This window comes from Canis lupus, chromosome X, assembly GCF_003254725.2.
Source record: "Canis lupus dingo isolate Sandy chromosome X, ASM325472v2, whole genome shotgun sequence".
NCBI classification, from domain to species: Eukaryota; Metazoa; Chordata; class Mammalia; order Carnivora; family Canidae; genus Canis; species Canis lupus.
The window spans coordinates 38272822-38297501 of NC_064281.1; the positions used below are offsets into that span (position 1 = coordinate 38272822).

The following is a 24680-nucleotide window of genomic DNA, read 5'->3' on the forward strand; positions in this document are numbered from 1 at the left end:
CAAGTAAAGTGACCCTTTTGTAAGAGACATTTATATGTATAAGGGTGTCTCCTTCCCTGTAGCAGGAAGGAGAGGAGCAAACATCTCTAGAAACTGATCAGTGGAGAAGGCAGGGACTTAAATCTGCGTAACAACCCTACCCTTGTTTACTCTGCATTTGCCCGATAACTCCCCAGAACAGGTTCCCCACCTTCAACATGGTCTTTTGTCTTTAGCTGGAGATGGTATTTAAGGGGCTGGCGTGGGCCATTTGTGGGAGTTACTCAGTTTTCCTGGGTCTCTCCCACATACACAGGAGGTATACATGCTACTAAACTTGTTTGGTTTTTTGTTATTCTGTGTTGTATTATAGGGGCATCTTAGCTAAGCACCTAGAAGGGCAAAGGGAAAGTGATTTTTTCCTCCCTGACATAGGCTAATTTATGAAAAATTTTAATAAGTTGAAAATATAGAAATTACGTAAATTCTAGTCATTAATCACCAATACGAGAAATGTAGTATGTAACTCAAAACAAAAGTCCTCACTCGTAATAATTACTGTGCTAAAAGTAAATTTTAAAATGCAAAAAATAACTATAAAATCTAATAAAATCTAAAAAACGTGCAAGCCTATAAAATTTAGGCAAATCTGTAATCTTGGGTGAGTTATTGGGTTTAGATTATTACATACAAGAATTTAGAGTTAAAGAGAATTTACTCAGTTCAATGTTCTAACTCAGCTATTCTCAGCCTCAGCTCTACATTATGAAATTTAAAAAAAAAAGAAAGAAAAGACCAGGGCGCCTGGGTGGCTCAGCCAGTTAAGCATCTGCCTTCGGTTCAGGTCATGATCCCAGGATCCCACATGCAGCTCCCTGGTGAGGGGGGAGTCTGCTCCTCCCTCTGCCCCTGCCACTTGCCCTTTTGTGCTCAAGCTCAGGCTCTCTGGCTCTCTCTCTTTCAAATAAACATCAATAAAGCAGACCCAAGCCTAAATAACTAAAATCAGAATCTTGGGGGCAGGTAATGATGAGAACACAGGCAAAAGAAACGTAGATAAAATTAAGGTTCCTTACAATTTGCAGCCTATTGAAAAATATCTGAGACAGGCAGAATGTGACATTCCTCCAGGAACTCACTGCCTTAATGGTAATGCTTTGCTACAGGCAAAAAGCAATCTTAGTCTGACAAGAGCCAGACCTCCAGGATCCTAGAAGTCTTCTCTAACACGTGAAAATCCTCTCAAGGACACCTGGGGTGGCTCAGTGGTTGAGGGGCTTCCTTTGGCTCAGGGCGTGATCCCGGGGTCCTGGGCCTGCATCGGCTCCCCGCATGGAGCCTGCGTCTCCCTCTGCCTGTGTCTCTGCCTCTCTCTGTGTGTCTCTCATGAATACATAAAATCTCAAAAAAAAAAAAATCCTCTCAGAAACATCCTTTGCTTCTGCCCCTCCCAACTTCAAAGCATATAATTGATTGCTCCTCACCATCCCAGTGCAGTTCTTCCAGCCCATGGGTCCTGTCCTGGTGCTTTAATAAAATTCTTTTTGGGGGGACACCTGGGTGGCTCAGCGGTTGGGCATCTGCCTTAGGCTCAGGGTATGATCCTGGAGTCCCGGGATCGGGATTGGGATCGGGATCGGGATTGAGTCCCACGTTGGGTTTCCTGCATGGAGCCTGCTTCTCCCTCTGCCTATGTCTCTGCCTCTCTCATGAATAAATAATAAAATAAAATATTTTAAAAATATATCTTTTTTGCACCACATCACATCAGGTAAGAGGGGCATTAGTATTTTTTAAAAGCTCCACAGGTAATTCTGAAAGTCTGTAGTCAAAAGTTTTGACTCGGTGAGCAATAAATTGAGCAAAATTTTTGGAAGTGTAAAAATCTGTTACTAGGAAAACACGAAGGAAGCAATAATGATAAGAGCCTAAATAGAAGAATTTGAAAGGAAAAAGAATCAACAGCAATAAATAGGTCCAAGAGTTTAATAAAACATAAAATTCTAGCAAAGATAATCAAAAAAGTATAAAGTCAGAAATGAGATACTGCGGGACATAAAAATGTAATAAATTATAAGATATAAATCATCTTAATATAGCATAAAATCTTTTATGAAAATTTTAAATAAATGATTTTTGTAAGAACTGTGAATCCTCAAAATGCAACAAATGAACTATAACCAAGAAAGAAGCATAAAAAATCACCAAAAAATTGTCTCAACAAAAAGCTCCAACCAGGATGATTTACTAACGGATTCTTTCAAACTTTCAAGGAAAAGAAAACTGCCCCATTACATAACTCCCCTGGATACCAAAACAGATGGAAAGCCACGAAGTGAATTCCAATGCCTGATAAACATACCATTAAAAAGTCAACGATGGAGCAGCAGTCCAAACCCCAGCTGCACATGAGAATCACCTGTAGAGCTTTTTAAACTCCTGTTGCTTGGGCCACATCCACGCCCACGTACATATACCACACACAAGGAAATCAGAATCTTTCAGAGTAGGACTGCGCATTACTGATTTTTTAAGCTCTCCAGGTGACAGGAGTGTGCAAGCCAAGGTTGAGAACTGCTCCTGACAATTTCACTACTTATGATTTAAAATACAAGCAAACAGAATTCAGCAGCCATCTGCATAAAGCACAGCATTTTCTTCACAGATGCAAAGATGTTTCCAGATTAGGAAATAAGAGCAAAACTGTAATGATCTCAGACTGTTTCCTACCACATACATTTTAAAAGACAAGAGTAAGTCCTTAAACAAGATTGAAAAGCATCTGCTTTAAAACCTAGGGGCGCCTGGGTGGCTCAGTGGGTTAAGCATCTGCCTTTGGCTCAAGTCATGATCCCAGGGTCCTGGGATCCATTCTCTGCTCTCCCCTCTCCCTCTGCCTCTGCCTGCTGCTCCCCCTGCTTGTGCTCCCTCTCTCTCTCTCTCTCTCCCCCACACACACACACAAATAAAATCTTTACTAAAAACAAAAACAATAGCCTAAATATGCAGCATTATAGTTAGCTAAACTATGCATCTACTACAAACAGGAATGTAACAAAAACACCCCTACTGGCAACATTATTTAGTTGTTTTGAGGAGTTCTGGACAATGTAAAAAGGTATGAAATAGGGACACCTGAGTGGCTCAGTGGTCTAGTGCCTGCCTTTGGCCCAGGGGGTGATCCTGGGGTCCCTGGATTGAGTCCCACACTGGTCCCTGCATGGATCCTGCTTCTCCCTCTGCCTATGTCTCTGCCTGTCTCTCATGAATAAAAAATACTTTTTTAAAAAAAGGTATGAAATAAAAACATCAGCAAGAAAAAAACAAAAGTATTATAAGCTGATAAAATATTGGCATAAGCAAAGGCTGAATAACTAAGAATAAATAAAAGATTTCAGCATAACCACAAATGGGACGCCTAGGTGGCTCAGTGGTTGAGTGTCTGCCTTCGGCTCAGGGTGTGATCCCACGGTCCTTGGACCGAGTCCCACATTGGGCTCCCTGCATGGAGCCTGCTTCTTCCTCTGCCTGTGTCTCTGCCTGCCTTTCTCTCTCTCTCTCTCATGAATAAATAAATAAATAAATAAATCTTTAAAAAAAAAGATTTCAGCATAACCACAAATCGAATCAAAAATATCTTAAGTCTGTCACTTAACAGTTAAGTGACTGACTCTTGATCTCAGCTCGGGTCTTGATCTTAGGGCAGTGAGTTCAAGCCCTGCTTCACTTAAATTTAAAAAAGAAAAAAGTAATAAAAAATATTATTGTGTACTTGCAATAACCAGCTGAAAATATGGTAGGAGAAAAAGAATGTTCACAATGAAACAAAAGCTTACAAAACACCCAAAAATAGTTTTAATGAAAACTCTGTGACCCAGATAATAGTCTAAAAACACTCAAAAATACAGCCGAACTTGATGAATAGGTGGAATATATTCCAGATAAGCAGACTAAAATAACATATTTCAAGTTCACTGGTGTTCTGGAGGAATTTGAAAAAAATAATTCTAGGTCCACCTGATGCTATAAACAAATCTGCCTATTAAAGAAAATTGTAAAAATTAATGGTAATGGAAGGGACCTAATTCTCCCATATTTTATATCTTAGTATAATTCAATGCTTCAATTATTAAAATAGTATACCACCACAGTAACAAAAAACATACTAGTCTGTGAAAAAGAAAAATGGTCTGGAAATAGACTATTACATATAGGACTTTAACACATGGAAAAGGAACCACCTATCAATAAATGAAAAAAGTACTAACTTGGAATAGCATCAAGTACATCCCAATGTAAAATAAATTATAACCCAAAATATATGCCAGATGGACTATCAGTTTAAATGTAACAAATCAAGCCCTTTGCCCACTCCCCGTGTGTGTGTGTGTGTGTGTGTGTGTGTGTGTGTGCGTATCTCTCAAAGCCCTGAAAGGGAGGATGACCATTCCAAGCTTAGGAGTAAAACAAAATTGTGAAAAAAAAAAATAAGGTTTAAGTATAAAAACAAGTTATAACTTCAAAAGAATAAAATCTAAATAAAAATAAATGTACTAACAAAAAACTTTAACGTGAGTCTATTTTATAAAAACATATTTAATTAACTTTTAAAAGACCCTAAAAAAAAGATGAAAAAAGGGCTTAAAATTCACCAGAGGGTCAATAAATAAAAGAAAAATGCTTGTTCTAAGAATGTATCAGATAAGAGCGAATTAAAGTAAGAGGCAGCGGTTTTGTTTCTCCTATAAAATGGGCCTGGTGGGATTATTCATCATGCATGGGATTTTAAACTACTACAGTTCTTCTAGGGCAATCTGGTGCTATGAGGAGCCATATTTAAATTCCGATACTTCTTCTCAGGAACTCCATTTCTGGGCATGTAGCCCAAAGAAACAAACCAAAATATGGAGAAACATATGTGCAGAGATGTTCTTTGCAGCGTTTTTTTTTTTCTTTCTTTTTTTTTTTTTTTTAGTAGAAAAAAACTAGAGGGAATCTAAAAAGTTAACAGAAAGGGAAGGGTTTGGTGAATTATGGCACATCTATGTACTCTGTGGAATATTATGAAGGCACTAGTATGATGTTTTCGAAAACTATATAGCAGTAAGAAAAATACTTAGGATACGCAGAAATGTTGAGCAGGGAAAAAAACACAGAACTGAAAATGGTAATATACTATAATTATAACTATGTTTTTTAAAAGCACGTATATTTAAAAGATGTTTTTAAAACCATGTTTTTTTTTTAAGAGTGGGGGAGGGGACAAACAGCAACCGAGGATGGCAATTCCTACAGAAGCCTGGCTGGGCCACATATGTGGGGCGCTCTTGCGCCTCTGAGCCACGTGGAAGCAAGGCGAACGTGGCAAGTGGGGGCGGGGGCTAACTTACCCAAGGTGCCCCTGTTGAAGGGGGGTGTGAGGAATTCCGGTGGGCAAGAGCAGTGGGTGGGGTGAGCCTCCCCTTCCTTGCCAGTGTGTGCTGGACTCTAGCTGTACCTTTCTAGGCTCAGAGCCCAGCTCATTAAACCCTATGTGCCGTCCCTGAAGCACCTTCAAGTCTTTTCAAACCTAAGACGTCTCTGAAGGGCCTTGTATTCCAAACCAAATGGAAGAGCCCTGTGGCCCCGGAAGTGCTTTGATGTCCCCCGGAAGTAGCTCTCCCCAAATAAGAAAGCGCTTTGCGATCTCAGAACCATAACGTGTGGTTGTGGATACCAGACCGAGCCTTTCAGGAATCTGGGATCCTTGCGATTTTTCCAAAGCTCTTTGGACTCTCACACTCGGTAGCAGAACTTTGACATCTCTGGAACACTGAGAACGGTTATGGGCAGTTGAAAGGCTGCAACGAGGCCTATAAGATGCCAGAGCGGCCCAAGACTAAGTATTGCTAAGAGGAACACTCAGGTAGGGTCCTCCGGTCAAAGTGGATGCCTCTGGGAGCCCACTGACGTGCCCCCCTCCAACTGGCCACCTTATAACTCTGTATCACGTGCAAGAGAGGCCACCGTCCCCAGCCGCCTGAGAACACAGAAAAAGGACCTGCGGCCTTCACACGAGGCTACAAGGGTGCAGCCTGCCAGGGAAATTCCTCCCCCAGCCCCCACCACGCCGTTTTTAAGGACCTAGGTGTGGGTGGAGCCTCTAAAGACTACCTGATTCGGTGGGGAGTGCTCGGGGCTTCTCTCATTGGTGGAATCCCTTTAGCACCAATTCCTCTGTGCTCAGCCAACTCCTCTCTAAAGGAAAATGGCGTCTTTAGAGGATGCTTACCGCTTTAGGATCAATCCCAAGCCTGGTTCCCGTAACCCCACACACTCTGAATTACCCGACCCAGCTGAGGGTCAGGATGATAAGGCTGGGGAACCACATATGGCCAACAGAAACAGGGCTACACTGCATGACCAGAGCTCCTCGACCATCTACGTGAAGGGTATCCAGGGCATCCTGGGGAAACTGATGCCAAAAGGGGAGGTGGCCACTAGTGTAAAACCCATCGTGAGAGAGCATCCCATCCCTGGACCAAGACCTGCCAGGCTTGTCACCTTCTCTGCGCAGCACCTAAATCAACCCTCAGCCCCAGAGCCTAGAGTGGAGAAGGAAAAGATGGCAATAGAGATCAACACTTTTGGTGAAAGGAGAGTGGTTATTGGGCCTCATGAGAAAGCCTTTATGAAGCCACTGGATGATGAAAGTGTCATCATTTTTGAAAAAGACTCTCCGGTCCTGAAATTTCTAGACAACTGTGACCCTCGTGTAGAAATCCTACCAAAGTATCAAGAAAGGGAAGCCATGGCCGAGCACCCCTTTCCAGGAAGTCACTGGTCTACAGTGGAAGAGTTCTCTGCGCTCAGATTCCCTCGGGACAGACCAATGCCACCGGGTCTCTCAAGAGGTTCAAAGCCTTTACTCTTCAGTGCTGACTGTGCCATAGACCAGCCTCCTCTGTACCGGGGTCCCCAGCAAGTCTATAGCAGCCACTGGGCAAGTAATCCCCAGCCTTCTCACTATCTGTCCACGGGCAGCTGCTGCAGCAGCGCATCCCAGGCCACAAGGAACAGCTGGAGCTTCTTCAGTGATTCTTCCTCCAACCCAGAAGTGCGCTTCCAAAACTGGTCCAGAGACTGGAAGGCATCAGAGGAAGATCAATCCCAGAATTACCATCCATTTCATTTCTCCAGAAATCTAGAAATGGAGGAGGAGAGAGCAGTCCAGGAGGAGATACCATCATATCCTTTTGGAGAGCATGCACCTAGTTTCCTGCCAAGGGACCACTGGGAGCGCCAAGAGCAGGGTTTCATTGATACCCATTGTCACTTGGACATTCTCTACTCCAAGCTGTCCTTCAAAGGGACCTTTAGCAAGTTCACAGAAATGTATAACTGTTCCTTCCCTAAGGAATTTCAGGGCTGCATCTCTGATTTCTGCAATCCTCATACACTAAGGGATGGCCTATGGGAGGAGCTGCTGAAAGATGATCTGGTTTGGGGGGCATTTGGCTGTCACCCCCATTTTGCACGCTACTACAATGACAGTCAAGAAAGCAAGCTCTTGCAAGCCCTGCGGCACCCCAAGGCCATAGCGTTTGGAGAAATGGGCCTGGATTACTCCTACAAGTGCACCACACCTGTGCCACAGCAGCACAAGGTATTCGAGAGACAGCTGCAGCTGGCCGTGTCTCTAAAGAAGCCCCTGGTGATCCACTGCCGAGAAGCTGACGAAGATCTGTTGGATATCATGAAAAGAAGGGTGCCCCCTGACTACAAGATCCACAGGCATTGCTTCATGGGCACTTACCCAGTCATCAGGCCCCTCCTGGAGTACTTCCCCAACATGTCCGTGGGGTTCACAGCAGTCCTGACGTATCCTTCCGCCTGGGAGACCCGCAAAACTCTGAGAATGATCCCCTTGGAGAGAATCGTCGTGGAAACGGATGCTCCCTACTTCCTGCCTCGTGGAGTTCCGAAAAGCCTTTGCCAGTTTGCCCACCCAGGCCTGGCCCTGCATACAGTTCGAGAGATCGCCAGGATCAAAGGTCAGCCGCTCTCTCACACCTTGGCCATCCTGCGTGAGAACACTAGCCACCTCTACAATCTTTAAGCAAAGGGCATCATCCGGAGTCTTCCAGAAAAGGGAGACCAGCGGCCTGACAGCACAGACTTGGTTTGAACTCTCCCTGTGTCCCAAGGTCAAGGCAGTGTTTAGCCAGTCCACCAGAACACAAAGAGACCACCACAAGATGTCTTCCCCAAAACCTCTTCCTAAGACTTCTGCTTCTGGCTGGTAGGGTTCGGTGCAAAAGAATGGGAGGAGGATAGAGGAAACTGCCCCCAACATTATCAGGGTTTTTCCTCCCAGCCAAATTGTGCCGGGGTAATCAGTAAAGAAGAGTTCCATAGGGTCAATGAGCTGGCTATTCCACACCCCTGTTCTCTGCAGCCTGAGTTTTTGAGCAGTTGGTGCATAAAGTCACCCTCCTACTTATCTTTAAAAAAACAAATGAAGAGGAATGTTGAATTTTCAAAGTGAGTTAGGTAATTTGTTCTGTTGATTCCCAAAACGTATTTGATATTATAGGAATTCTATAATCCATACGGTTTGTTGTTAAATTCATAATTCAGTGACTGTGCAACTTGTGATTTCTAATTGCTAAAGATAAAGCAACACTAGCATTTCATCTCAAAGGAAATCGATTTAGGTAAAAGTTGGTCTGTTAATATTCAGAACGGGCTGGAGGGTGAGGACATTTCTATAGAGGAGCTTAAAGTGATGGGAGCCAGATCAATTGGATCTTGAGAACAGTGCTGAGATGAGTTTCAAATCTGAACTGAACTCCCCAAGCTTATATAATTCCAAGCCTCTCACATAACCAGTATATTAACAGCAGCTGTTATTCAGATTGCTCTGACTCTTAACAAGGCCCAACTGTATACCACTTAGAAATACTGCTCCCCTAAAGGGCAGAAACAGAGAAAAGCTTCAGGTGCCTACCTGGCAAACAGCCACCCTCCCTGCAAGATTAAAAGGAACTCACATTTTAAAGAAAATATTTGAGTTCCGAAATTTAACTTTGCCAGCCAAAGCCCACACATAAATCCAGGAGTTTCATTATTGGATAATAAGTGCCATTTTTTAAAATGGAAAAATCTCCTTTATTCTTGAAAACTAAATTGATGAAAATAGGCCCGGCATAGTCCAGACTTCTCGTTTCCTAGGTGCCTGTTTATCTAGATCCAGAAAAAGCAGCTGGCTCCTCACCATGTGGTTCTCAGCTCAAAAGTCTCGTCCACAAGGAAGCCTCCTTGACTACCACGTGCACAGTGCTCATTTCACCTGAGAAGAAAAACTCCTTAGAGCTTATTGTTTTGATTTAGTCATAGTGCTCAGCACTGACTACAATTGTGTTTTTACTATGTGCCCGTTGGTTATTTTCCCCACTAGGTTTATAAGCTTGTCAGTTCTGTTCATCCCCTATGAACATACACCCTGTACATACACCCAGTGTTAGAATGGTGCCTGAGACAGCGCAGGCACTTTGCAAAGATTTCTTGAGTTACATATCATACGAGTGAACAACGTACTTCACTGACACTTGGGAGTTAGTGACAATATTTGGGCAAGGGGACAGATTTTAGGGAGAGAAGAGAGAAACCATCAGATTTCTAGTGCCCCTTAACTTGAAAAGCAAGGATTAAAAGGCAGCTATATTCTGCTGTTTAGATGTTCTCCATAGTAAGAGAAATAAAGAAATAAGGTCAAGTCCTCCCAGGAACTTGACAGTTTAGATTTCTTGTAAATAATACTGAGTAAGTCATAGTTTTTTTTCCCCTCTGCTAGGGATCCATTTTGGAGAAGGAAGCCTTAAGAAAGCTTTAAGTGTTTCACTTTGCTTTATTGGGACCAAAAGTGCAATGCACTTGATGCACTATTGCAATTGATGCAACTGACACACTGGTGCAATAGGAAAGATGCAAGTTGATTAAATTTTCAGGACAGAAAACCTTCAAAAGTGAAGCCAATGTTTTAAGAAGGTTTTTCTGTTTCCCATTTAATGTACACTGTACAAAAATGTTCAGAGTGTGTCCCTCAACCCCCAGGAGCCCTGACCTTTTTATAAAGGACTGCAGAAAAAGAAGGTTCTGAGGACACGTTTTGGGAAAAACTGAGTTCTACAATGTTCCACAGATTGTTTTTTAATTTGGGGGATCTCACATGCCCTTTGATATGCTAATGTGAGCCACAGATCCCCAAAAGGGTGTTTCTCAAAGTTACTTCATTTGATTAATTTGAGGTACAATTCAACAACTGGAGAAACTCGAGCTTGGGAAACATGACCTCAAGTCACACTTCCACTGTTGTCCCCTAGTCACATTGTGTACCACCTCTACTCCTCACATTCCCACACCCTCCTTCATTTACCTCTCCCACTACATAAGATCCAAGGAGAACAAAATGTCCTTTATCTGGTCCTAACAAAGCAACGTTACCAAGTGGGCATTTAAAAACGGGTGTAAACAAACAATTGCATCTGTAAGTACACATTACACAAGGTAAAGAGAGTATGTATATATATATAGTAATTAATTTTGCTCTCCAAAAAAGAAATAATCTCCTTTGTATACAGAGAAAATAGTTTTCATACTGTTCCTCTTGCTACATTTTTATGGCAAATGCATGGACTATACTCTGCAGTGTTTCTTGACACAAAAGAGAGCTCCTTGCCATAATTCAGCTTTATTTCATCAGGAATGAGAGTGAGCAATGTAGTATATACAGAGTGGCCTAAATCAAAAATTGTCATCTTCCTCTACTAGTTTCATAAATGTAGTAAAGAACACTTCATCTCTTCAAGTTACTCATAAAAACAAAACGAACAAATAAAACCTTGCAATGGAGATGTGCAAAATTTGGAGCACTCTGTATATAGCTTTCTAGTGATAGATATTCCACTGAACCTCAAAGAATGATTAGAATTCATCTGTTTGCATGGCACTTCAAAATTGGTGCATCTACTCTCACATTCTAGAGGCTTCAGAGAGCCATGAAGGCAACCGGTGATCTAGAAATTCAATTTGCCAGTTAGTGGTCCCTGGGCCATTGGTCATCCCAGAGTCACAAGGCCTCTCGGGCCCATTAACAAACTCCCTGAACCTTGGCACTCCACTCCTCTTACTGCATGCCAATATTTTGCTTCTCTTAAATTTTAGAAGGGCAGCTCTTTCTACCTTGAAAGCTCGAAAACAACAAACTGCCTACTCTGTCTTGAGAGAGAGAGGAAGATGTGGTTGTTTCAGGTAGTCTTTATTCATATATAACTTCAAAATTAGTACCTTATTCTGGACTTTGAGCACAAAATGGGATAAAAAAAATAGTCCATAATACCTAGAGATATCACTTTAACAACTGGAGTGGCTCCTTGGCAGTCTTCTTGATATATTCCCATAGTTTTTGGCCAAGTCCAGTACTGTAGTCCCTGAGTTTGTTTTGCTAGTTAATATTTACTAGGATAGTCACTTCACAATTAGCATAAGATAGAAATTTTACTTTCTCTGAATTTGCAATTTAACATTTTATGTATCTTGGTTTGCTGTCCTGAGCAAACAAGATAGAAGTTTACCAATTCTGTTACCTGTTTTAAAGATGTAACTAAAAAAAAAAAAAGATGTAACTCTTAAACTTTTTATTCAAATTTCTTGTTTACTAATTTATAAAATACTGCTTTTTTTTTCTTCCCCTTCATTCCTTGGGGATGGTCTGGTCTGTTTTGTTGTACTTTTCCTAATGCCTTAAGGTAAATGCTTAGTTTATTTTTTATTTTCAAGGAGAAACAACAAGGTATCTGATACCACAAATTTATTTTTATAAAAACAGATTGTTAACTCTATTCTAGCTGAAGAATTTTATTTTCATGAATTTTACTTTTCTGCTGTAGAAATACCTATTACAAATATATAAACAGAAACAGAAAGAAGTGCAGGATTTTTCTACTACCTACATAGAGGCTACTGTTTTGTTAATGTATTTCCCTTAAGGTAACTGTGATTATATAGCTATATCAAATTATATATATACTTTTGAAAAAGTCATGTTTTCCCGAATATGTCAAATTATACATATTTGTAAAAAATCCATATGGTTTCATGCCCATACTTACTGAAGATCTATGTACCATAAAATCCCACCACCAATCAATATACAGTGTTTATTTATATTCTAGTGTATTTTTATTTGTGATTTTTTTTATATATATATAACATAGCTAGAAACACAAAGTACGTACTTTTTTAAAGCAAAGCGAAAGAAAAAACATGTCCAGGTCCTAGGGAAAGATGATATATAAAGATAAGCTTTTTTTCTTGATTAAGGGAGAAAATTTTCACTGTATTCCCTATTTTTCAAGAATTTTCAGTTGAAGTATTAATGCCAAAAATTAGTATCTACTGAAACTTACCTAAGTAAAGTAATATGTTTTTCCTTTTGATCTCCCTATAATGTATTTGGAGCTCATTTCATTATTGTTATTATTTTATCTTCCAATAAACTTTAAAATGTTTTCATTATGTTTTGAACTTTATATTTTATAATCATAAGGTTGTTTCCATTGCTCACCACTAATCCTTTTATTTCATGACTTCCCTGTGGTTGAACTGTTTAATTTGCTTTATAGTTGACTGGAGTGCATCTTCAAGCAACTCCCTCAGGAAAAGTATGTAGATGGCATGTTTATGAGAAATTACCTATCTGAGAACATCTTTCCCCTGCTTACACTAATGAATAACACCTCAGCTGAGTCTAGTATTTCTCGGTCACAAACATTTTTCCCCTAAAAGTTACAGATATTGCATTATTGTCTTCTGGCATCGAATGCAGAGAATTCTGATGCCAATTTCTTCTTTGGGAGTTAAACTACATTTTCTGGTCAGGATGTTTGGTAATTCCTTTGCTTTATCCTAGAAATTAACAGAAAAAAATGCTACAATATATCAAATTATTGGTTTCTTCTTTGTTATGTTCTCTGGTACACGGGTAAGCATTTAATCTTCAGATCTGTGGGTAAGCATTCAATCTTCAGATCTGTGTCTTTTTGAAGTCGAGAAGGTTGCTTTTGTTTTTATTATCTTCTTGGGATATGCTTAAGTGATCTGGCTGCTTTTAATCTAGCTTCTAATTCTTGAGGAACAACTCTGTATATGAGAGCTCCACCCTTTGTCCAGCCTTTCATTATCAATCTCGGTGGTCTGATAGCTGACCTTCTGGCTCCACATTTTGAGAGAATTTGTCAGGTTTGCCTTTCCCAACATTCATCTCATTTTATCCAACTTCCACTGTTTCCTTTACTAATGTAATGCATTTTTTAGTTCCCTCACATTTCTTCCTTCTCCAGCGAGCTCCCTTTGCCTTTCTGCCTAGAGTCTCGTTCAGCAATATTTTAAATTTATTCTCTTGCTCTATTTTCTCCCTCCAGCTTTCACTTCACAGAGTTTGGCTTTCACTGCTTACTTCATTTTGTTACTTCCTTGCACTCAATAGAAAGCACAGAACAAATTGTTATCGAAAGCATTCATTTTCCTACAGAAAATATTTATCTTCCTCTGCCTCTTAAATGCTCTGCTCTCCATTTATGTTGCAGTCTTTTCAGAAACCCTGTGTTGGCTTTCTTTGTTCATCCTTGAACAAAAAGCCGTCTATCCGGGCTGCTGTGTTCCCCAAAATAGGGTTGGGAGGTTCCCTTTCCCTTCCTTCCCCAGCCATTCTGATGTGTTGATTCCTCTTCTCACTGGGAGGCTGGTTGAGAGAAAGTCCTATGGATCATGTTAAGAGAAGTGAGGAGGGGGGGGTAGGGCCATGGAGAGTTCCCTGCAGGAAGAACTTCACCCTTTTCCATATAAATATTTTTTAAATTGACCCAACGTCTACTCTCCAGGAACAGGGCTTATGCAGCCAGTCTTTCCTATACACTGCCTGCAGTGGCAGAGCGATGCCCCAACGCAGGGCCTGCTGCATTTCTTTTGGTGCAACGATTCCTGGGCCTCCTCGTGATGCTCAGAAGCCATCAAGAGCTGGAAAAGTAAGCCACGTGGAAGCCCTTACAGGTTGTCCTAACAGCACTCCCCCAATTCATTTCTTGTCACTTTTTTAGGAAGTGAAATTTCAAGTTGTTGGCTTTAGTACATTCCTTCAATATGATCCCATCTGCACTACACCTAGTGGAGATTCACCCAAGTTCTCAGCATAAAAATGGACCTCACCTTGGCCTCTAGCACCAATAAATGGTTTCTCCGTATTTGAAAATTCTGCAGTCATTTTAATTGGGATTGTGAAGGTGAAGAGGTCCATCTAAATTATCAATGCTCAAGTTAAACTCTCACTCCAAATTCCCATTTTTTTCCTCTCACTTTTTTTTGATAAATTTATGTTCCTATGGATACTGTGTTTAAATAGGCCTATCTTATTTTAAGAAAATTCAACTTCTACAAATCTGAATCTCATTTAGCTTGCTGAACATAGGAGAGGGTCAATAAAGGTAAGTTGAATAAATGGATAACAAAAAAATACAAAATAGGGATGACTTCCAAAGAATTTATTACAAAAATATTACCATCAAAAAAAAAATATTACCATCATAAATCTATTTATAATTGGTGCTCACATGTTTCATTACAAAATCTAGGGTTTAAGATGAAACACACCTATATGGACAGCGTAAGCATCCATCTAATTTATTTTTACTGATCTGCCGCTGCTTAAGACCTGATTTTATGATATATAAAAGGGAAAAAAGATGTGGCTAAAATGTTAGAACATTCTTCTGGTAGCTTTATCACTAATTAACCATATAACTGGTGCACACCACTGAAACGCTTTTGCTTGCTAGTTAACCTTTCAACAAAAAAAATTAGAAAATCAATACTTGCTAACTACAGGACAGTACAGCACTATTTAAAGGACTAAGAAAATTATGTATATATAACAGAGCTCTGGAGAGAAAATGAATGTATAAAAATACTGAATAACATATAAATCAGTGTAGGATGCAAAGCTGGAAGCTTAAAAATACTGTCAAAACCACATCTAAAATAGTCTTTTCACATCCTTATGGAATCTATTGAGCAAGGCAATTAAAAAAAACACTTGACATTACTAAGAGAATAGGTTCAGACCCACTGCTTAAAATCAGACTTCCTGAAAAAATAATTAGAACTAGAAGGGATCACCTCATCCAACAGAAATCATTTTGTGAATCATGGAGTTTCATAAACTGAACAGAAAAAAACTGAATATTGAAATATTCAGTATAAAAGATACAAAAGAAAAACACCTATAATATAAGCGATAAAGAAAAAATATATTTGGTAAAAAAACATATATATGTAATTTACCAAATATATGTATTATCAAATATGTATTTTTTTCCAGAGAGAATAATATGAGAACCAAGGCAAACACACTCCCTCATGCCACCATTTTGAGATACTATTTTAAAGGCTGGATTCTACCTGAAAGAGTCAGAAGATGCTTAGATAAGATGACTTGTAGATTTTCTTCCAATCACAATAATCCATTCTCTAATTCTAGGATTTGCCCAGTAAACTGGACTCCCCAATACACTGTTTTGCCCTCCTGGCTTCAAGGTTGGTCATTTACTGCCACAAATACATCAACAGCTGAGACCACAAAATGGACATTCAGTACAGAAAGTTTCCTTTATCAACAGTGAAGTAGTACAGACCAACCCAGTTACAAAGCACCTCCCAAATTCAAAGCTGGGTGTGAAGCATACAACACGCAAAGATAATCTCTCTAGCTGCAAGGGTTGTATAGTCAAGTAAGGACAATTAGACTATATGCAAACAATTCCAAAAATGGGGTATGGTATCTCCAAATAATTATAATGCACTGGATATAAAGCTAAAAACCATTAGGAAAGATTCAACAATATTTTTAAAATCCCAATCGGTGTACACTGCTATGTGTCAGGCACTGTGCTAGACTCAGAGAGTCAAAGATACATGAAAATAGCCAACATTGGCCAAATAGTTGAAAGGAGTCAGACAATGTGTTATATGCTTTTACGCTCTACCTCATTTACCCCTCACAACACAGCTACAAAATAGGTGATATCATGATTATGGTTTTGCAGAAATCAAGGGTCAGAATGTTAAGTAATTTACCAAAGGTCTCAAGGTAAGAGAAACGGACAGTCGGGATCAGAGCTCAAACTGCCTAGCTTCAGAGGCCACCAACTAACCATTATCTCCCAAGCTGCTATAAAATCCCCACCACACTCCAGCTTGGTGGAGGACCCAGAGAAGCATAACAGGGCTATTCTAACAGGAGTTTCAAAATGCTCTACTTGGGCAGCCCAGGTGGCTCAGTGGTTTAACGCCGCCTTCAGCCCAGGGCGTGATCCTGGAGACCTGGGATCAAGTCCCACATCGAGCTCCCTGCATGGAGCCTGCCTGTCCCTCTACCTGTGTCTCTGCCCCCCACCCCTGTGTCTCTCATGAATAAATAAATAAAATCTTTTTTAAAAAATGCTCCACTAGGAGAAGGAGGTGCCAAAACACCTAGGAGCATCAAGAGGAAGGCATCACAGTACAGGTGGCATCTGAAATGGGTCTTCAAGTTTGAAAGATGGGAAAGCTGCCCATATATATGAACAAGTGGGTAAGGGCATTCTCTGCAGAGGGAAAAGCATGTGCAAAGTTATGGGAGCATGGTAGTGCTCCATACATGGGGTCCAAGTTATTCTGTGTGGCCGGAAGCTGAATGGGAAAGGAAGAGCACTAGAGAGGAGATTGGCAAAGCACAAAAGCCAAAAACAGGTGGTCCCTGGGTCACACAAAGTTAGGTCAAAGGACTGTAAACATTTTGACAAGTTAACTCTGCAGCAGCATGGGCAGTGGATAAAGAGGATCAGACTGGAAGGCAGGGATGCTACTGGAGAGGCTATGCTCTAAGGTGAGAGACATGAACTAAGACAGCAGCAGTGGCCTTGGAAAAGAGGCTGATGGAATCAGGATTTCAGAGGGAGACGAGAAGGGACTTAGGTCAACAGTGACAAAGGGAGCATAATGGTGATTCACTTATTTGTTTAAACATAAACAAAAATACATAACATAGTGAGTTAACATTTAGATGGAACTCAAATAAGAAGCCAAATGTGCACCACTCTTAGCACGGTAGTATATTCAAAGACTGGGCAAACACTAGCTATTGGAAAGTCCATCTCATCTTAGAACTCTAAAGAAACTCTAAAGAAATTCTACAGGTGATACAATTTATGCTCTACCTCTAAGATTTCCCTAAAAATGCCTTTCCTCTTCTTTTGTAATTTTTTTTCTCTTCTTTTGTAATTATCAATAGTCTCCCACTTCCTCACCAGTAGCTCTATGATTTCTCTCCCTCCACCTTCAACTCCAGGATTCTTCCTTTCTTACATCCCCCAAAGCCTGAGAATCTAACTGAAAAACTCAGAAGACTCCTCAGAGGATGGAGGAAGGGGGAAATAAGAATGAGCAAAGACAAAGTTTTGTTCAGCATGCAAAGTGTGAGGGAAAAAAGAGAAACCTGGGAGCACACATTAAGAATATTATCCCAGGGAACCTGGGTGGCTCAGTCAGTTAAACGTCCGACTACTCTAGGTTTCAACTCAGGTCATGATCTTGGGGTCATGGAATCAGGCCTGCATCGGGCAGAGTCGCCTTGAGATTCTCTCCCTCTACCCCCTCCTCCCACTCACACTCACATGCTCTCTCTCTCAAATAAATAAAACCTTTTTTTAAAAAAAGAGTATTATCCTCATTACATACTGGTGAGAAACAAAGCTTCAATTAATAAATCTGACTATAGGGCAGCCCGGGTGGCTCAGCGGTTTAGCACCGCCTTTGGCCCCGGGAGTAATCCTGGAGACCTGGGATCGAGTCCCATGTCGGGCTCCCTGCATGGGGCCTGCTTCTCCCTCTGCCTGTGTCTCTGCCTCTCTCTCTCTCTCTCTCTCTCTGTGTCTCTCATGAATAAATAAATAAAAATATGTTTAAAAAAATAAAAAATAAACCTGACTGTGAAAGTCAACTAGATCAGAACTGAAAATAGTTTTATTTTTTGATACTCAAACACAAATGCAAAAGTAAATTCCCAGAAATACTAGATGAAAAAAAAAATCAACATGTAGAACTAGAGAGAGAGAGGGAAAGAAAGAGAGAGAGAAAGAGAGGAAAAATTAACATACACTCAAAACAGGTTTCATATTTTAAGCTAGAAAAGAACAGGGTAGACTGCAAGAGAAATAAAGGGCCTGTAGGAAGTTTCTACAACCTAGATGATGATGGTTTTAAGATCTCTAAGTATAAATTCAGAATAGTCATAATGTAACACAGTTGTAGTGGATTGACTGCTTTAGTTCTGAATAATGAAAAAATAAATAATAAAGGTAGCTATTTATCACCTTTCTCCTAAAAGACCATGAAGTAAATTTGATAAAATAGAACAGACATGATAAAATCTCTTAAAAAGTCTTCTATATTTCAATAAAACTATCCTAATACCCAGAACATAAATGAACACTAGGATACAAATGAGAAGAGCAATGTACCAATAGCTTAACTGTCACTTTTTAGAACTCCCTGGTCTCATTGGCAGCAACTCCAAACTCATTCTTCTGGAATACACCAGAATTTGTGCCAAATAAAAATGCAAGAATCCTACACCACAGGTGATGACTGGCATAGTTCCAGTTTATGCTTCCATTCCCCTTGGAACATCATCTCCTCTATCCCATGTTAAGAAAATAAGCCAGTGGTGCCTGGGTGGCTCAGTTGGTTAAACATCTGGCTCTTGATTTCAGCTCAGGTCACGATCTCAGGCTCATGAGACAAAGCCCCCATCAAGCTCCATGCTCAGCAGAAGAGTCTGCTTGAATTCTCTCTCCCTCTCCCCTTTCACTCTCCACCTCTATGCACATGCTCTAAAATAAATAAATAAAAATAAATAAATCTTTTTTTTTTTTTTTTTTTTTTTTTTTTTAAGGAAAGTAAAGAAAAGAAGCCAAATCTTGGCAAAGGAGGGGACTTAAATTTTCTGGACTGTCTACTATGAGCTGGGCACTTGACATGCATTGTCCATCTGATGCTCACAGCAACTCTAAGGTGAGACTGTTAAGTCTTCCTTAACAGATAAGGGAACTGCAACCGAGAGGGGTTAAAAACATAGCCAAGAAGAAATAGGTAATAAATGATAAATCCAAGTTCCGAACTCATCTGTCTGACTGAAAAGCCTTGCTCTCTCCACTACACCAAAGAGCCTCTCATTATGGGGGTGTTGCAGGGGGCACCTGGGTGGCTCGGTGGCTGAGCATCTGCCTTTGGCTCAGGTCGTGATCCCAGGGTTCTGGGATCAAGTGTCGCATTGGGCTCCCCACAGAGTGCCTGCTTCTCCCACTGCATATGGCTCTGCCTCTGTCTCTTATGAATCAATAAATAAAATCTTAAAAAAAGGGGGGGTGGGGGAGAAGGGTTGCAGGAACACCATGTTCCCAAGGGATACATTACCCATACACAGAGTTCATTTCAGACACTCCATTTGGGGTGACATACACCCCCTGGGGCCAATCCAAGGGGTAAAGGGAGGGAAGAGACCTGGCATAACAAGGATGATGACGACAATGACAACAGTGACTGGTTATACTCTCCTAAGGGAAGAAGTCAGCAATTGCAAGGCTGAAACAAAGGAAGACAAGGTAGGGATAGGGAAGAAGGTTACATGGAACCCTCACAAGGTAAGAGAAATCAAAATAAATCAAAGTAAAGAGAATGAGAAGGAAGAGATAAACTCCTATAAAAGAAAGAGAAAAGATCAAAAGAATGGAAGAGAAAGGAATGAAAACGTTGAGAGAGGAGACAAAAGAAAAGCAAATCAGACAACATTGAAAAAAGAATGGAGATAAGCATCCCCGCCTCCTTTTGCATAATGTGGCATTCAGGCCCTCCCTGCCACCTCCCCATTTCTGATGTCCTGGAAACCACCATGCTTCCCCAGTTACTTAACCCTCTGATAAAAGGTTTATGATAATGACATGTGTCCCTGGAGAATCCTCTTTATTAAAAGAACTATTACCACACTAAACAGCATAGTGAATTTCATAGACGGAACAAGAATTTAAATGGAGGAGTGTAATTAAAATAAATAGAAGGATATGGACAATCCTAAATCCTCAAAATGTTTAAAAACCTCTGAAGGGGGTTAGGAAGAGTAATTTATTTGAAAATATAAAACCAGCATGGTTAAAAATAAAGGCCCATCAATCTAGACGATGAGAAATGATTATACAAACATCCAGGGATCATCAAGGTGGATGATGACATGAATTGGCAGCACTTTGTTTACATACGTTATATTTTCAAAGCTGTCCCTCAAATCTTAAATCCCAAACAGTGAGTCAAACTCCAAAGAGGAAATACAGTAAGACTCCATTTATATGAAGTTTAAGAACAGACAAAACTAATCTATGCTCATGGAAGTCAGAGCAATAGATGAGGGCTCAAGGGAAGGAAACATGAGGAAACACTCAGAAGTTATAGAGATATTCTATAAGGTATCTGGGGTTACACAGATACACACATTTGTCAGAATTCCTGGAACTTTACGCTTAAAAATGGGCACATTATATCACATATAAATTATACTTCCCTTAATAAGTTGATTTTTAAAAATTAAAGTTTACCTCAATAAAGTTGATTAAAATGAAGACTCAAACAACAAATCTTAAAGAAATACAGTTATTCTGTATCCTGACTATGGTGGCTGTTACACGAATCTATACATGTGATGAAACTTCAGAGAATTAAAAACTAGGAAGAAAATATGAGGGACGCCTGGGTGGCTCAGCAGTTAAGCGTCTGCCTTTTAGCTCAGGGTGTGATCCTGGAATTCCGGGATCAAGTCCCACATCAGGCACCCTGCATGGAGCCTGCTTCTCCCTCTGCCTATGTCTCTGTCTCTCTCTCTCTCTCTCTCTCCCCATCTCTCATGAATAAATAAATAACATCTTAAAAAAAATAAGAAGAAAATATGAGTGCATGTAAAAACTGGTGAAATTCAAAATAAGGTCCATAAGTTTAGTATTATACCAATGTCGATTTCTTGGTTTTGATAATGTACTATGGCTATATAAAATATTATCATTGGGAAGAGAGAACAGAAGAATTATTTTCATTTCTGTAATATCTTCTAAGTCAAAAATTATTTCAAAAAATTTTCTTAAAAAAGAACACAAATTATATAGTTGTATTTTCGACTATAACCCACCATCAGTGTTCCAAAAGAGTGATCCTACTATAGGGCATAATCTTGCAAATACAAAAATGCAGGAGGTAAGTAATTTCATGAATGTTTCCAATATACCTGCAGCTAGTCTGTATTCAGAGGGAGAAAGTACATAAATGGAGATTTTTCAACAGATTGAAAAATCGGAACAAAATAAAAATCAGCAAAAAATATAAATCAACAAACCAAATAGGAAATTATCAGTTCCTAATTTGTGAAGTAAAATATTACATATAACTAAGATTGTATGTTTAAAAAAAATTGGCATGCACAAAAGATAATCACACTGAAGAGGCAGCAAGGGAGTGCAGTCATCTGAAGGTAAAGAGAAAGCCTTAAGAGGAACCAACACTGATGGCACCTTGATTTTGGATTTCTAACCTCCAGAACTGAGAGACCATAAACTTCTGTGGTTTAAAGCACCAAGTCTATAGTATTTTGTCATGGCAGTCCTATCCTAGCAAACTAATATATTACACTATAATTTATATACCATAAAATCTACTTCTTGCGAGTATACAGTTGTATATTTTTTTGTAAACTGACAGAGTCGTATAATTAATCATCATCACCACCTAGTTCAGGACGTATCTGTCACCAAAAGTTCCCTCCCCCACCGCCAGTCCCAGCAACCTCTCATCTGCTTTCTCTGAGATATTTGCCTTTTCTAGGATTTCAGATAGATGAAACCATACAATATAAAGTCTTGTATCTACTTTCTTTCACTTAGTATGTTCTTGGGGTTCATCTATGTTGTAATATCTATCAGTGGTTTCTCCTTATTACTGAACAGTTTCCACCAAATGGCTATACCATATTTTGTTTATCCATTCACCAGTTAACAAACATTTGGGTTATTCCCTGTTTGGGGCTATTATTAATAATAATGCTATAATCAGGGGCACCTGGGTGGCTCAGTGGTTGGGTGTCTGCCTTTGGCTCAGGTTGTGATCCTGGGGTCTTGGGATCGAGTCCCGCATCGGGCTCCCCGTGTGGAGCCTGCTTCTCCCTCTGCCTGTCTCTCTCTCTCATGAATAAATAAATAAAATCTTTAAAAAATAATGCTATAATCATTCACATACTGTTTAATTATGTTTTAATATCTCTTAGAAAGATAGATACATAGGAGAATTATGGAGTACCATAGTAAGTGTGTGTTTAACAATTTAAGAAACTGCCAGGCTGTGTTTCAAAATGGCAGTATCATTTTACGTTCCTCCTAGGAATATATGAAAGTGCCAATTTCTCCACATTCTTGCCAACACTTGGTACTGTTGGTCCCTTTAGACTATAGCCTAAATAATGTGTGGGTAGTTACTGCAAGTTTAAGCTCAAAAAGACAATTTTAACTTTGGGCTAATGAGAATAAGCCATAGGCCTCATTACTGATAAAAAGTTTAGACCTGAGGGATGGTCTTAAAATTTTATCTAATAACTAAATTATTATAAATAATTTTTGTTATAAATAATAATTATTACTCTAGGTTTTAGAAAAGACGGGAAAAAGAACTCTCTTCTTTAGTAAGAGAAACATTTGTGAATCTCATTGATTTTATTCCCAAACCATTTATTCTAAACTTGGCGGGGGGGGGGGGGGGGGGGGGGGGGGGGCTATTAAATGTCTTTTGCATTTCAAAAGATTAGAGAAACCCATATTGTATGATGAAATTAGTAACTATCACTTTAACATAAATTTAAAGACTGTAATTTTTTGTTTTACACTTAATGATAAATGCAGAATACATACTTGGGAATTTGGGGTAGGACATGTTTGATGTCAGGTGAGCCTTTTAATTTCTTTCCGAAGAATGGCTGAAGATTAATGTAATTGTGATGTAAAGCATGGGATTTAAGTTGCAATGTATTATAATTACATTGTGCTATAATTATACATATTGATGTCTTTTTTGCAACGATTCTAACAGGATTCAGATACTCTGAAAATTACATACACCTATTGAAAAATTTCCTTTGAAATTTGGGGCATGGTTAAAATGTATAATATCTGACACATTTTCCAGGTATTTTTTAAAACGGTGTTTTATTTTTATAGACTCTAATTCTAGGTTTTAACGTTCCTAATTGACTTTAGGCAAAACTTCGAGAATCTGTATTCATGTGTTGTTCTTTGCTAATCATATGAAATTCTAATGGGCTTGATCGCTCCTTGATCACCCTGCAGGAAAACTAAAAATTTTGGCTGGCACTGGGTGAGAAGGAAAAAGCAGCCCCTGACATCCAGGAGCGAGCTTGGCACTGTCAGCTGGCTTTGGTGCTGCTACAAGCTGGGCTGGCAGCCACAGCTAGGCCTTGTGTCATCCTGTTGAACATGAACACTTCCAGAGAACAATTTTCAGAGAACACCAACCTCAGACAAGGCCACTCTGTCTGTGATGGATCAAGACAAAAGCAAGCCCACTCTATAATTACATCCGAACACGGCCAGAACGTGAACATCATCTAAACTACAAAATGCCAACCATCCTCCTCTCGATCATAGGAGTGATGGCGGCTTCTCTCCCAATTACATCTGTAGCCTCAGTATAGCCTGCTGTCATTATAAATCAAATTTATTAAGCTACACACTCATAAAAGTACCCTGGCTTCCTGATAGCACCCAATCCAGAACAAGACTCCATTTCCTTAAGCCCTCCCCAAAAGTAACTAATACAAACCCAAATCCTATAGTAAATCTTTTCCAACACCTGCTTACTTAGACATCCCACGGTGACTCGGGGTATGTGTTTTCCTTCACTGCCATGAGTAATAAAGGAACTTGTTCAATTAAAAGCAAAATCAAGAGACCGTATCAAGATGGCAAAGTAGGAAGATTCTGAGCTCACCTCCTCCCACAGACACACCAAAATCTGCAACTACACACAGCACAGCTGTCCCTGTGAACCAACTGATGACAAGTGGAATAGATCATACACAACAAAAGATAAAGAAAAAGCCACATCAAAAAAGGTGAGGGGGCAGAGATGCAGGTCAGTCAGAACCCACACTGCCAGTGCAGTGGCCCATGAGCAGGAGCATTTTCACAACCATAGAGGCCTGCCCCCAGGAACCAAGAGTCCAAGCCTCTCATTAAGCTCCACAGTCCTGGGGACCTGGCCTGGAAGATGAGCCCCCATTATATTTGGCTTTGAAAACCAGTGGGGCTTCTGTCCAGGAGAGCCTAGAGGGTAGAAGTAAATTGAGACTCTCCTCTTAAAGGGGAATGTACAATCTCACTGACTCCATGTGCCAGTACAGAGGCGGTAGTTTGAAAAGCACCAGGGTAGTGGCACCTGGGAGGCTCAGTCGGTTAAGTGTCTCCCTTAGGTTCAGGTCATGATCTCAGGGTCCTGGGATCGAGCCCCGCATGGCACGCTCTGCT

General features: G+C 40.1%; 1 protein-coding gene across 2 annotated transcripts in view; it reads right to left on the bottom strand.

Moving 5' to 3' along the window:
• Positions 1 to 24680, bottom strand: part of EFHC2 (EF-hand domain containing 2) — a 195008-nt gene that overhangs the window by 126347 nt on the left and 43981 nt on the right. The window contains exon 1 of one of the 2 annotated variants that reach the window (XM_025468796.3): positions 5370 to 5559. The exons of the other annotated variant lie outside the window; for it this stretch is intronic. The gene's annotated coding sequence lies outside the window, so the exon portion shown is untranslated. Of the gene's footprint in view, positions 1 to 5369; positions 5560 to 24680 lie in introns of those variants that run through there. 2 annotated transcript variants of the gene reach the window in all.